General features: G+C 34.6%; 2 long non-coding RNA genes across 2 annotated transcripts; one reads left to right on the top strand and one right to left on the bottom strand.

Moving 5' to 3' along the window:
* Window positions 1-1,451: 1,451 nt before the first annotated feature.
* Window positions 1,452-15,388, bottom strand: LOC129926768 (uncharacterized). Its single transcript, XR_008778505.1, has 4 exons — window positions 15,051-15,388; window positions 7,731-7,880; window positions 6,375-6,729; window positions 1,452-6,009 (listed from the first exon to the last, which is right to left on the bottom strand). It is a non-coding gene; the product is annotated as an uncharacterized LOC129926768 (long non-coding RNA).
* Window positions 7,876-10,962, top strand: LOC129926776 (uncharacterized). The gene is made up of 3 exons (XR_008778514.1): window positions 7,876-8,379; window positions 9,981-10,071; window positions 10,898-10,962. It is a non-coding gene; the product is annotated as an uncharacterized LOC129926776 (long non-coding RNA).
* Window positions 15,389-16,082: the final 694 nt, after the last annotated feature.

The following is a 16,082-nucleotide window of genomic DNA, read 5'->3' as shown; positions in this document are numbered from 1 at the left end:
AAAAACAATTAGGCACCTTTCTGTCCACCCAGCTCAAATGGGTTCCTGACATTTAATGGAGAAAAGTAAAGGCGGTTGGTCATTGTGGTGGCCACCTGATACCCTCATTGACCATAAGACACAGAAACAGATGATTTTTGTATCATCTGTCTTACAGATGGCAAAGTCTGAAAAGGGAAATTTATTTGAACTTGAATATTTTCACATTTTGCCCTACATCAAAAAGCTTCTCCCATTTTTTGTCTATCATTCACTTTGTCTTTGGAATGGTTTCTTTTTGATAATGATTGAATATTGAAGTCAATTAGATTAGTTGACTATGAGTTTGTGGAGAGTAATCACTTACTAGATGTTAATAGCATTTCCTGTCATATCTTTTTTGGTAATTTCATTGCTAATTTTCTTCTTGTTCATTGAAGTAATTACTGTACATTTCAAGGTGTATTGAGACCAGCTCAATGACCTATTTTCCCTTTACCATTAACTTTCAAATACATTAATAGTTCTCTTAATATGAATTCAGTAATTTAGCACAGACCAGTTACAATTTAAAAAAAAAAATGAATGCCACTTTGATTGCAAGGTATACATATACATCAAAATGAGTCAATTAAATCAATGTATACGATATCACAATAAAACTGAAAGTGCTGCACAAATAAATATTTAGTTGTACATTGGTAGTCCTGATATTACTTTTAGTAGTAGAAATAACTTAATTCATTTAGATCAGGGGTGGGCAAATTACAAACCACGGGCCACATGCGGCCTGCCAAAGTGTTTTTTGCGGCCCGCGGAAACCTACAGAATTCAGGTGAGCCCACAGATTAAACATATAAAAATGCAAATATATTAAAAATAAATAATTTTAAATATCTTATCAATTATGATACTTAAATGGCCTAAATTGTGCCGATGTGCCTAAAATCAAATCAATCAATTATGATGAAGAAGCTAAATAAACATTCTCTAAAGTTTTAAGCAAATGAAGATTATGCTTATTGGTAATATTTTGAAACAAGACACACACTCAGACCAGTATTTATGTAGAACTGTGTTGAAAGTGTTGGGTTGGCTTGGAACAAGATGTCAAGTGTAACAACTGATGGAGCCCATGCTTTAACTGAGAAAAACAGTGAATATCAGACATATTATTGACCTAATCATCTCAGTGATCAAACTTATCAGAGCCACAGACAGTGTCAAGAAGTACCACATGGGCATGGTATTGAAAAGAATATGGGGTCTCGAGGAAAATTTTTTTTTTCCTTAATGACACTGACAGTGGCTTTCTTACTAATGTTTCTAATGAAGAGTTGCAATGGGCTACTTGCACATCATGAAATTTATGAGCATCTTTTCAAGCTTTTCCATTTCTCCAGTCAAGCAAGTGAAAACAGGTTTTATCATTTTGTAAATGTTAAACATACTATACCACTGACTCAAGTCCGTTTCAGCAGACAACATGAAGTTTATTTTACCATAATAATAATAATAGTACACTGCACTCCTTGTTAGTGCTACAAGTCAAGAAATAATAACAATCCTATCCACATAACAGCGGTATCAAAAGTATCCAATATATGTTAGTTACAAATCACGTCCGCATCTCAGCGGGTAACAATAAGAACAATTGCTACTAGTGACACTGGAGCTCCAACTATAGATATCCATTGCAATACGAATAATACTTTAATATTCAATAAGCACATGATGAAATCAACTCTCAAATATAATTAATCAACAATCATTAGTCCATCGACTTTCATGCTATATACATATATATACACCAGTCCAGGAAGCAACGTCCAACCTTCCTGGACCGGGAGCAAGACCTTACTGACTTGACTTGACTGAACTCAAAGTCAACTTTATTCATTCTACTTCCTGTTTTCTACATCAGGAATTCCACGTGTCTTTTAAACTCTTAACATGACGTGAACTTTAGATCATGCAATGTCAACTAAGACTGTGACACATTTTCCTTTGCTGAAAGTTGAAACTATTTCTAGTAAAAAGAAAAGAACAAGACTTATGGAATTTGAAAACAAATGTTAAGACGTCAAGAACTTAAACCATTTTTGAATATCCTCACTTCACCATTTAGTACAGAAGCTGATTCAGCTCCCGAGGAAATACTTCCTAGCAAATTATGACCCAAAAGAGAAGCAGTTTGAAGGGTGCATAAGCTGTATTTCCACACTTAAAAAGACTTGATGCTAAACTTTGACATTTTTGGATGCACAAGAATATTTTCTTTTGTTTGAACATATGCAACCAGAAGAACAAGTGGATGCTGACTGGCTGTAATTTAACAGCAGTCACAAAGATAAGAACTAGTAAAGCTAGTTCCAGAGTTCCGGAACATTATGCACAATTAAATACTTCACATTAAGTATAACTGGATTGTTGTGAAGAATGAATGTGATGTAAAAAGACAGTAACAAAATTTTTTTAACTATTAGTTAAATTAGTTTCAAAAATTGCTAAATCTTGTTATAATTCCTCAATTTGAATGTCTAATACAGTATACAAGTAAATTAATAGACAGTTAGCATATTTTTCTAAGTTGTAAATACAAATTATATATATGTGGCCCCCTATTCCTAAAAAAAAATTTAATGCGTCCCTCAACAGAAAAAGTTTGCCATCCCTAATTTAGATGGTTGACTTTAAAAGGGAGACAATTAAATTAGAATTTATACTACTTAGACATAAAAAAAAAAAGAAAGATACAAAGGGATAAAATAAAGTACCAGTTAAAATAAAAAAAAATGTATTTAACACATTAGCATATTCTGTTCAAAAAATATAAACTTGATCAGAATATTTATTGCTAGAGTTGTATACTCTAAACATTACTACAACAGATATATTGACATGCTGATCTATTGGTTCCCATGGGATAAAACACTGTCAGGCAGTCATCTAATGAACAATGTAGTTAACACCCAGGACTATACATAAATACTTCATGTCAACGTCATAACATTGACACTACCAACGAGGTTCAATGTACAATGAATTTACACTGAATTCTATAAATGATTATAAAAACTAAAATGCAAGTACATATTCTACATATACAAACAAAACAAACTTGATATGAATAAACCAAAATTTTTATCTCTTTAAAAAAAAATTGTTCAGTGCAGAGAGTACATTAAATAAGAGATGTTTTTAATATATAGCTATAAAAACCTTAATTATGTAATACAATAAATATGCCATTGTACAATATTTCATTTACAAAACATAGTTGAAAAAAGTCTAGTAATATAGCAGTGTTCAGTGGTAACATTTTCATAAAGAACTCTTAAAAGAAAACTACAGTTGATAATCTTATCTTATATAATACAGATGTTACTTCAAAATAGAAGATAACGCATATATTAAAAAGTAAATTAAGTTATTAGTAACAAGTAAAATACAAGCCAGTGGTTTCAAATACAAATATATCCAGTTATCATTTATTAATAGGTCTAATCACCTGTACAGGTACCATTTATTCAAAAAACATTCCACATAAAGATGATGTAATCTCAAAAATGAAATGTTTTCTTTTTAAATTTCTTTAGCATTTAAATTTTTGAATGGAATCCTGTGGTTAATTAACTGTACTTATACCTATTTAAATTTCAATGACAAATATTCTAAAATCCAAAGTAAATGAATAATAGGTACCTGGTAAATTTAAATTAATAAACATAGCAAGTTGTCTTAAAAAACAAACACCCAAATTGACCTTTGATCCCTCTTTCATGAACACTCTCAGCATCAAGAAAACTAAACCATTCATTAACAGTATTGCTTGAGCATAAAAGTGTGTTATTTGGCGACTACAAAAAGTTGTATACAATTGCATAATATATAGAACAATAAAAACAACACAAGACACAGATATTTTACAAAGAGAATTAGATGAATTACAGAAAAGGGAATCAAATTGGAGCATGTCTTTCCACCCAGAACAATTGCTATAACTTAGCCAAATAACCTCAACGAAAGGAGTATAAAATAACAAAATAGAATGTTTAATAACCAAATAGGAAACTAGATCTAGAATTACACTAATCACATCACAAGCGTCGTTTTCATCTCTAATCATCGGCCATCTTGACTTCCTCTCTTATTTCATGTCTCTGTCCTGTGTCTCATGGTGCGCAGTCTCACACCTAATGACAGCGTGCATTGTAGAGTCATAACACCAATTGTTGCAACTCTCGGCTAGGCACTCAACGAATAGGCATGCAACTCAACACAGTGTAACAGGAAATAAAGACAGGTGTTTATTCACTAGGACAAACACATAGCATCCTTCAGCTTCCTCAGAGTCTTTCTACTAATTTACCAGTCCTTTAGACAGCAACCCGAAAGTGGACCAATGACAGCCTTCCCCGCTTCGTTCCAGGTCCCTTCTACAACCTTCAGGCAGCACCAAAAGCTTGCTTCTTAGTTTCCAAACATTCAGACTCTTCACAATCCCTGATGCCCTGTTCTTCTCTCCATTCTAGTCTCTTTCTGTTTACGTTCACTAGTGCGCTAATGCGCACCTCAAGCACTGGTGCAAGGCAGGGTTACAACACTACCCCCATGTTTACACAACATTTGAATAGTAACACAACGATTATATAGGAAACTAAAAGCAGTGATAAATCTAGGAATAAAAAATACTGATAACAGTGAAAATAATTTCACAACAGTTTTACAAGTTTTAATTAATCTTTTAGACATTTAAAACAATGTTTAATGATTATAAATCTGTCTACTAAAGCAAAAAAAATTTCTTTAATTTTCAAATTAAATTATTGTGACCAAACGCTTACCAAGACAGATTGCAACTTATAGTTCGTCCATCGTGGTTCGATGATGACCACTTTGTCATCCAGGGGGCTGAGGGCTTTGCACTGGGGTTTTATGCCTCCTCATGTGGCTGGTGAGACCTATGTGAGCCCGGAATGTTCGGCCACACACTGGGCAGGTTATTCCAGCTGGAGCTAGTGTCGTGGGCCTTGCTTTTCTTTTCTGGCGTTTTTCTTCTGCCAGCATTGTTCTTTTTTCCCCAGCAACCTGTGCGCCAGTTTTCACAGCGCGACGCCATGATGCTCTGTCATGTGCCTCTGTCTCCCACGTACCTGGGTCTATGCTGAACGCCTTCAGAGAAGCATTGAGGGTGTCCCTGAAGCGCTTTCTTTGACCACCTTGCGAGCGCTTTCCTTCGCTTAGTTGGCCATACATGAGTCGTTTAGGGATGCGGTGGTCTTCCATTCTGTAGACGTGACCTGCCCATTGCAGCTGGGACTGCATCAGGATTGTGTGGATGCTTTGCAGACACACTCTGGTATTTCGTCTTGCCATTTGACATTTAGTATTTTTCTCAGACATGTCATGTGGAAGTGGTTTAGTTTCTTTGCATGTTTACTGTACACTGCCCATGTTTCTGAGGCATATAGCAATGTAGGGAGGATGACGGCTCTATAGATCCCTAGCTTGGTGTTTGTGGAGATACCACGTCTGTTCCAGACATTTGTAGACAATCTGCCGTAGGATGCACTGGCCTTGGCGATACACAGGTCGATTTCACTATCGATTTTTCCATTTCTGGAGAGTGTGCTGCCAAGATATGTGAATTTGTCCACTGCGTTTATATCCTGTCCATTTATAGTAATGCTTGGATCCATGTAGGCTTTCCCAGGAGCAGGTAGATATAAGACTTCAGTCTTGTTCGTATTGATGGTAAGGCCAAAGTCTGAGCATGCTCTTGAGAAGTCACTGACGATGCTCTGCAGATCGTTTTCAGAGCAGGCATTTAGGGCACAGTCGTCAGCAAATAGCAAGTCTCTGATTACTGCTGCGTTTGTTTTTGCTTTTGCTTTAAGCCGCCTCGGGTTGAGTAGGCCACCATTAAATCTGTATGATATATTTATCAAGACAGATTGCAACTTAGTTTCTGGATCAATGACAACAACCACTTCATGATTTTCTCATACAATGTAGACTCAGAGATTTCTGTGTAAAGAAAGGAGATTCAATTCAGAAGTTGCAAGTGAGAAATACAAAAAGCAACACAAATATGTATTTGCAAATACAGACAAAAATATACCACTCAAGGCTGAATTCATTCATAGAAATTTATGGCAGAATACATAGAACTATGAGAAGTAAATAGCTTGGCAGACAGAAACATGACCAGTAAATTACTTGATAGGGTTAATGTTATAATTGAAATTTAACAGTAGACTTCAAATAAGAAAAGAATGTTAATGTATGTTAAATTACAGGTTTCACTAGTTTAGCTAATAGCAATTTGAATATTATTTTACACTTGGTAACTACATGCTTCAACTTTACTCTGTGCAAAAGTGCAGTCCTACCTTGATTTCTATCAAGTGATCTCCAGCCTACATGTTTCAGTTCTTTACCAGCCATTAACATAAGACAATCAAAGCCATATTGTAAATCATGTGAACTATCTGAATTGTTCTTCTCTTCTACAGCAAGATGTCTTCACTCAATGCATAATTCCCCTAGAATGAAGAAGATAAGATAATCCATGCATTGTTAACAGAAAGATGTCAATTAACTGTGATGTCATCCTCTGAGCTGAGTCAGCTAGAGCTGCTCCCAATGTTTATCCCTGTCAAGAATGCCTTGCTTTGGCAAGTCTTTCAAAACCTTTTACAACTTACACCTTCAAGTGTCTTTCAATGAACAAATCATGTTGATCATCTGCCAACATAAAGAAGTATACATAGATATTAGCATTTCAAAGTCATGGGCCAAAAGCTCAGTCATTTTTCATTTCGTTTCTATATCAATATTTTGATTTTTTGTCGGCTAAAGGATTTGTGTACCTCATAGGAAAACAATGGGGTCCTGGGTTTGAACCTCCAGCCTCAATGAAGATTGGGATTTTGAATTTTTAGGGTGCCCCTCAGTCCCCCAACTCTAATGGGTAACTGATTTTAGGTGGGGAAAATTAAGGTGGTTAGTCATTGTGCTGGACACATGACGACCTGCTCATTAACCACTAGCCATAGAAACATAACCTTGACATCATTAGCTCCATAGATCGCAAGGTCTGAAAGGTAAACTTTACTTTTTGAAATAATTTTTTTAAAATTAATATCCACTGTGCATCCCATTACTTCTTACTTATGTATAATAGATTTCTCTTTTCCCTTCCTTGTGTTTCTTGAATCAAGTTCCTTTTTATAGAGCATTTTGATACCTCCACAAAGCTAATGGATTATATTATTTGTCATAATGTCCAAAAATAGAAACTAATTATTTTATAATGAGAATGTGGGTATAAGTGTTGTCTATCCAGTACCCAAAACTACACATTTCTCAAGAAAAAATCAACAAATTAAACATATTGAAAAGGTAATAAAAATTAACAAGGATTATGTGAAGGTCTTTCCAAATTTTATTAAGATTTGTGGTTAAACAGTAGAGTTCTTTTTATTTGTTTAAATAGATCATTGAGTGTAATACTTCAAGACCTATATCTAGTTACTAATCTTCAGACAGGTGATCATGGATAAAATCTGAACATTTTCATGTATGGATTCCATGGTGGAAAGGTGTTCTACAGCTTCTGCAAAGATCATGCAGTATCCACCCTAGACAAACAGTATCCACCTTAGACAAACAGTATCCATTTCTATATAAAAAAAATACATACATATAATTTTCTTTACATATTAAAAGAAAAAGAGAAAGATTACCTGAGGTGACCAGACACCATCAATAAAGCAATATTTTTTTGAGATATCAGTTACTGGTTCGGAAACTGCAGATGGATCAGTCACTGTACAAAACTTGGTCAGTAAAATTTGAAAAGTAGACAACTCCATGGTAAACAATAAAATCGCCACCTGAAAACACAAATAAACAATAAGAGGATGTAGACACACAAATTATTACAATGTATGATTTTAATTCAATGTGAGCCAAAGGAATAGTTATAACCTTATATAGCCTTAAACACATCAAACATTTGAACTAGTGGCCAATACTGCACCACATTTTAAGGATAAATGTATAAAATATACAGCTATTTTATTTGAATAAATGTGAATATTAAAGTCAATATAAACAAATATGAGACTGTGTGACAAAAGTGTAACTTAAATATTACATACTGTTTGTGTTTTTTTTTTCTCTGTGTTCTCATTATAAATTGTAGGGTTCAGATATATATATATTTATCAAAGATGAACTCCATTCTTTTCAGATCAGGCAGCTTTCCATACAATCTTTATTCTAAAGGACTGTTGGGGGCCAGTATTTTGTTTGGGCCTCATGATAAAACAAGGCCATGTGTTTCAACATTCAGAATAAGTGTTGCCTCATTATGTTGTGCCCTGTTCAAAGGTGAAAAATAATTCATTGACTGTGTCCTGATAGAATGTAACATGCATCCTTAATCCTGATGTTTGAGTGACAACTGTTATATTTTTGGTTTATACTACTCTTTTTTTCTTTTTCTATTCTCTTCTGGATATAGTGGAATTTAAGAAAAGAAAAAGTAAAGTACCCCTTTCAGACCTTGTGGTCTATAGGGCAGATGATGTAAAGGGCATCTGTTTCTGTAGCCTATGGTTAACGAGGGTGTCATGTGTCCAACCACCTCTACTTTTCCCTAACTAATGTCAGGTACCCACTAGAGCTGGGTGGATTCAAGAGGTGCCCAAAGATCCCAAAATTAAAAACCCCAGTCTTCAGCAGGATTCAAACCCTGCACCCTGGTTCAGTAGCCAAGTGCTTTACCACTTAGCCACTGCACCTCCCATGGAATTTAAGACTGCTTAGTTATTCTCCCATTTGGGCAGTGTCAGATTTTTCTTCTCCTCTATTTGAAAGTGTGCTGGGACCCATTGAAGAACAGTTTTCTTGCTATTATTGTTGAGATTTATAAGAGCTGTCCTGACCTTTTTGATAGAGGAGGCATCAGATTTTTTTAAACATTAGAAAGAAATGTTTATTCATTAGAAAGTGTGCATGAGACATCGCCAGTGGCAATTAAATTTTCTAATCTTTCTCAATTGAGCAATTTATTGAATAAGACAGCTCCTCTGTTACTGGTGGATTCTTAAGATGATTCATCTGTATAATTGACCCACTAGTTATTGGTTTATTAGATTTGTAGAAAAATATTCACCATTTTCTTGAGATCTTTCTGATTGTGATAAGATTTTTTGGTTATGTTTTCAATACTGTCTCTTACAGCAGAAAGAGAGCTTAGGTCCCAGGGGAGAGAGTCATTGCACTGTTTACCTGATTCATAAATTATATTTTATAAGTGGTGTTTCTTTGAGATTCTTGTATGAAATGAGGTCTTTTCAGTTAGTTTTGAGTGCCAGACTTGTGGGTTTAAGTTTTGAGTGGGTAGCTCTCTTAGGTTTTCATTTTAGTAAACTGATTAAGGATTATTATTTCTCTTATTTTGTCCAGAGAAACCAGGGAAAAAATGATCTCTTCCATTGCTTTGAAGGTTGTTGTTTTCATTGTTTGGAGTTAGGTTTTTGTTTTACTTTTTTACTTTGACAATTTTCTGTAGAATTGACTGCTGAATCATATGATGTAGCACTGTGTTCTAGAGTGATGTAGCTGGTACATTTCTTTTTCAAAATGTAATTTGCTTATGGAAGCTCACAGCCTGCTAGGTGGTTGGTGTTAGCCTTCCCTGGTTGTCCAAGAAGTCTACATCTGAGTTGCCAGTTACACTGATGTGATTTGGTATCCACTGCATCTAGCATGATGTAGCTGGTACTTTTCTATTTCAAAATGTTGTGACATGGTATCCACTGCATCTAACATGATGTAGCTGGTACATTTCTATTTCAAAATGTTGTGACTTGGTATCCATTGCATCTAGCATGATGTAGCTGGTACATTTCTATTTCAAAATGTTGTGATTTGCTCCCAATTAATATTTCCATTTTATATCTTTTTCAATTTTACTTTTTTTTTAGTTGACTTTAAAGACTGTCATTTTAATCATACTGCCATGTAAGATCTTTAAATTTGTTGAACCATGGATTGGGCAATCATAAATCTATAAAGGTTAGTAAGAGTGAAAGCATAAATGAGTTTGAATATAACTATACCAAACAGATTAAAAAAGTAAAGGTTCTCCTTTCAGACCTTGTGGTCTATAGGGCAGATGATGTTAAGGTCATCTGTATCTGTGGCCTATGATTTACGAGGGTGTCATGTGATGTGGCCAGCACAACGACCAATCACCTTTACTTTTCCCCAACCAATGTCAGGTACCCATTAGAGCTGGGTGGACTCAGAGGCGCCCAAACATCCAGAAATTAGAAATCCCAGTTTTCACCAGGATTCATAGCTGGGACCCCCAGCATGGAAGCCAAGAGCTTTACCACTCAGCCACCACGACTCCATCAAATTGATTAGGCTAAAAGTAGTCCTATAGTTCTTTGAGTGAAAAGAACACAAGAAAACAGTGTTTAATGAATAAAAAATGGAAGAATAAACTTTTTTTTTCCACTAAAGTAAATCAAAGTAATGTTCCCCTTTCAGACCTTACAATCTATTGGGCTGAGGATGTAAAGGTCATCTGTTTCTGTGGCCCATGGTTAATGAGGTTGTCAGCACAACAACCACCCGCCTTTACCTTCCCCATCACATCAGGTACCTTTAGCTTGGTAGACATAGTCATGTGATCATGGCACGGCACACATATTGTTGGTAAAAATCTGGTTTCTATGCACAGTCAACACACGCTTTTAGGCACTTACCATGGATAAGTCGAGCAAAGAAAGATATAGTCAGGAAATTACAGAAATAAATAATATTGATCCTTACACTTTGAAAGCAAGCCATCATAATAAAGAAAATGATTTGCTGCCCTCCTTGTGTTATCCAGATCTCTTCACTTATAATCTTGTTCTACTGAAAGTGCCTACACAATCACAAAGGATGAATTCAAGGTATTCCGAATCAATTTTATTGTTAGACCTAGATTAGATCTAGATCTACTAATCTAGACTAGATTCTAGATCTATATTCTAGCTATTTAAGTTAGCATATCTAGACATATATACAACATTCATATAGATTGTGATAGAGATCTACTCTTTACTCAAGCCTTCAAGGTCTAGTATTCTAGATCTAGATCTATGGCTATATAGATCTATTATATATTATATACCAAATCTGGATATGTCTCAGATTAGAGTGTGACTAGATCTAGAGTCTAGCCTACATAATAATAATACTTAGTAGGTCATTCTAGATCTCATCTAGACTCTATAGAATAGATCTAGATAACATCTAAAATCTACATATCTCTGTTGCTGCATATTTTAAGCATATGAGACTTAATCTTTATCCAATAGATTTAGCTAGATCTAGTCTTCACTTCTAGGTCACTTGATAAGATAAATAAATTTAGCTTTTATATAGCGCTACTTTCATGCTTATAGCATGCTCAGAGCGCTATGGTCCAATCAATCTCATTGGTGGACCGGAGAGGAGGGGTATCTGGAAGGTTTTCAGTGCTGCCTTCAGGTGCTCATTAAACACATCTCTGCACAAGTCGAATGTCGAACCACAAGCCCCCTCCATAGGTAGCCACAAGTAATCTTGAGAGACCACCAAGATAGATCTATAATATTATATATATATAAATATATATATATATATATATATATATATATATATATATATATATATATATATATATTACATATTACATATTAGTATTATAATTTATTAGATTAGAGATGTTAGAGATAACTTATAAATATATATATGAACTATGGTTACAGATAATAGTTACTTATTATTAGATACTAGTATTATCTAGATCAGATCTAACTTCTAAACCAAAGAAAACTTTACTATCCAGTTTAGATCTAAGTCTAGGGCTGAAGACTTTTTAAAGTTTATTTTAGGACTAGGCTCATCAAGACTAGTAACTTGTTGATAAATCTAATGGTCCTAGATCTGTGTTTCTTTTACAACTTTCAAATGCTCTTTAAGATTTGAAGCTAATTACACCTTAGCCCAAACCTTTTGGCTGTTGCGGCTGAAGCACTTCACTAGTCTCAATTGAATTTTTGGTGTAGACTTGGGTTTTTAATTTCTATATTTTTAGGACGCTTCGAAGTCCAACCAATGTCTTGATATGAACAGGTATTTTTTATTTTTTTTTTTTCTTTTCATTATACAAGAGCTCTACATCTATTACTAAAATGTTATTGCTATTTTTACTTTTGAAAATGTCTACAGGCTTACAAGAGTTTAGCAGCTTACAACCAGTTCCTAGATAGTTGGGTTCAAGATATTATGGCTTTTAAACCACTAGCAAAGGTAAGTAATAAATATTGTTATATTATACTAAATATCTTGATATTCATTGTATTTACATGTATATGAGACCAATGTCTTGATATGAACAGGTATTTTTAATTATTTTTTTTTCTTTTCATTAGGTTCTTCACTCTCAGTGGTTAGCAGAATAGGTACTGCAGCCCTGGATAAGTCGAGATGGTATTATTCTATCAGCCCACTGTTCTTGTACAGTTGGACTTGGAGAGTCCTGCACTCAAGTGGCAGCCACTTTATTTATGCTGGAAGCCAACACCAGACTAAAAGAGAGTAAGACAGTTACAGGCTTGTTATCTTACTGGATAAATCCATCAGAGCTTAAAAACGTTTTGCCAACTAAGGTTTCTGAGATTGACATCACCTCAATAAAAAAACAAAAAGTTAAATTTGATTCTCTTGTGAACAACATCACTTCTAAAAATAAAAATGTAAAGGCTATTAAATCCAAAGAAACTATAAAGCTTAGTCTAAATATTTTTAATTCATTTATTGAAAGTAATGAGACAACACCTTGAGGTGTTATTCCAATCAGATATTTTACTATGTTGTGCTTATAGGATGGCTGCCTGGTCGTGCGGTTTGCGCGCTGGACTGTCGTTCGGATTTATCGATGGTCGAGGGTTAAACCCTACCCGCTCCCATCCCCCGTCGTCCTGCGGGAGGTTTGGACTAGGAAGTAAACTATCTTCAACTCTGAAGGAACATCCGAAACATGTAAAACATTTTACAAATATTTTTTTACAGGAAGAATAGGTTTGTGCCTGTGCTTTAATGCTGCTAGGTCTTTCAATGAAAATTTCAAAACAGTCATTTATAACTGTCACCTTCCTGCCATAAGTACTAATAATTTCTTTGGGCCTGAGACTCTCCTTATTGGGCCAGAAAATCAAATCTCGTTGAAGACTGGTAATTTGAATTTTGGGATACCTCTAAGTCCAACCAGATTTAAATGGTATTTGACATTAGTTGGGGAAAAGTAAGGTGGTTGGTCATTGTGCTGGACAAGACATCCTCGTTAACCTAGTCCACAGAAACAGGTGACCTTTACATCATCTGCCTTATAGATCGTAAGGTCTTTAAAGTTAACTTGTTTATTAAAAAAAACATTTTATTTCTAGATCAATACCTGTTCTATGTAACTGTTTGAATAACAATGGATGCCAAGAACTAGTTGTTTTTCTTTATAAAGTATCTTAGTTATTAATTCAAATCAAGATGTCTGCCTGGTCATGCATTTTGCGCAATGGACTGTTCAGACTTACCGATGGTTCCGGGTTTAAACCCTGCCCATTCCCATCCCCTGTGGAAATCATTTCTAAAAAGTTAAATCTAAATCTAATCTAGATTGAAAGATTCTAGTCAATCTAGCTAGAGCTTGAGAGTCGAGTACTATGTCACATGCTATGTGTGGGGATCTAGTATGTATGTTTAGAGCATACTATTATGTAGAATCTATTTATATTGACTCAAGCTCTATACTAGATCTAGACCAATTACAGACTATTTATAATACTATCACGATCTAGATGTATGTTTATAATCTAGACTTGTATTAATTATTAGATCTAGCTCTAGATTCTAGATACAGTTTTAATTCCTAGATCTAGACCATGAAAAAACCTTCTAGATACGAATCTTGATTAGATTTCTAACTTACAACTTGAATTTGACCTACATGTTACTTTATTGTTGTTTTTTTAAATTACTATTTAGATCAGTAGATCTACTAAATGAAGCCTGAGAAGATTTACCTATAAATCCTATAAGTTAAGATATATAATCTAGATCTGTAGCATTTACTTTTGACTTTAGCCATAGGAGTAAGTGATACACTATTGTTGGAGCATAGTGATATGAAATCTAGTCTTTATACTAGAATATAGTATAACTAGCATTCCAGACTAAAATAGGTGGACATAGGTTTCACCAGTCACATGAGGAAGCACTAAACCCCAGTGTAAAGCCCTCAGCCATGATGGAAAAACTATTTATTGTATCATCTAGTTAATATAGATTTATCTACTTTATCTTATTATAATTAAATCCCCTAAATTGTACTGTAAAATGTTTTACATTTTGGAAGTTCCTTCGTAGTCCAAACCTCCCCAGGACAACAGCCAAGTCTTTTTGAAGTAATCTCTTCATCTTCATCCCTAGAGCCTTGCCAAGTTCTAGGCCTAGGTCATCTAGGAATGCTAAAAAATCTAATTCCTTTCTAGTTTATTGACGTATATGAGTTTTTTTTTAGCACCCTTTTATGCAGCAGTAGCTAGGCATTTTGTTTAAATTAATGCACTAAAAAGGTCAAAGTAGAGATTGTGTTTTGGAAACTTAAACCCGATTGTATTAGATCTAGATTTACTATAGTCAGTATAGCCAGAGTAAGGCTACTAATGTAAACTTACAAACAAAATGGCGGATCAGCTTAGTACGCAGAAACTGTCGCATCATATGTCTACCAACCCAAAGGGTGGAATGACCTAAAGATCTGAAATCCCAAATCCCAGCCTTTACTGGGATTCGAACCGGAGACCTTTTAAAACATTATCATTAATCATGGCTAGATAATAGATTTGAAAGAAAAATTATTTTGTTAATTATTTACCTCCATATTCATGAATTATTTATAATCTGGATTAATAGGGCTGGCTCAGTCCTTTTGCTATTAGTATTAGTAAGGGTCTTACCAGCATTCTGAGCATTGCACAGTCTGTCTCCATACTCATTATCATACTGTCTGATCTTAGACAGTTTTCTCACATACTATCACTGAGTATCAGTATATTTATATTGAGTATAATGTCTGTAGTCTAGTAGTGTAGTCTGATTGAAGTTTGAAGGCATCACTGTAAGTTAGACGTAAGTCTAGTCTAGAATTCAATTAAAAAACGTATTCTTAGAATATTATAGGTAGTCCACAACATCAGTGGCCACAACCGTGGCCCAGTAATTTGGGTAAAACTTCCCATCGAAGGCCCCTAGTTATTAGACTGTCATGGTGGATCTTAGTTTACTAACTAGACCTAGACTAATCAGTGATCTTTTTGAAAAGAGACGATTAAAGAATTATTTGGAAAGGGATCAATCATGTAAAGAAAATCGTTGAGAGGTGTAATTGTTTATAATTTAATTTTTCGCGTCAACGACAGCTGATTTTATTTATTTATTTTTATTTGTACGTATTAAATACTAAAATAAGATATATAAATTAAATTATATGCGCTGTCTAGATATAATTAGGATTAAGGTCTCATTAAATAACAATTTTATTAGAAGAAGAAAAGAAAAACTTTATGCTACTTATAAAAAGGACTTGAATAAAACGAAAAATTAAGTTATGGCGTTATGTCGACTAGATCTAAATCATATATCATATAGTTTGTCCATCGTTGTTCCATGATGACCACTTTTGTCATCCAGGGTGCTGGGGGCGTTGCAATGGGGTTTTGTGCTTCCTCATGTGGCTGTTGAAACCTATGTTAGCCCGGAATATTCAGCTGCACACTGGGCAGGTTATTCCAGATGGACTTAATATTTTTTTAGTGGAGTAAAGTAGTGCCATTAGAGAATGAAATGGGTTGCCTGAATAAGCAAGAAAACCAACGAATTAGCAGAGTTTAAGTCACTTATTAACACGTATGACTAGAATGGCACATTAAACACGTTGGACGTAGATCTTCTTCTTCGTTCTCATTGTTATGTTGGAGTGTTCAGATGAG

Source organism: Biomphalaria glabrata, chromosome 6 (assembly GCF_947242115.1).
Source record: "Biomphalaria glabrata chromosome 6, xgBioGlab47.1, whole genome shotgun sequence".
Classification (NCBI taxonomy): domain Eukaryota; kingdom Metazoa; phylum Mollusca; class Gastropoda; family Planorbidae; genus Biomphalaria; species Biomphalaria glabrata.
The sequence above is the reverse complement of the archived record's forward strand: the minus strand, read 5'-3'. Positions and strand labels throughout refer to the sequence as shown.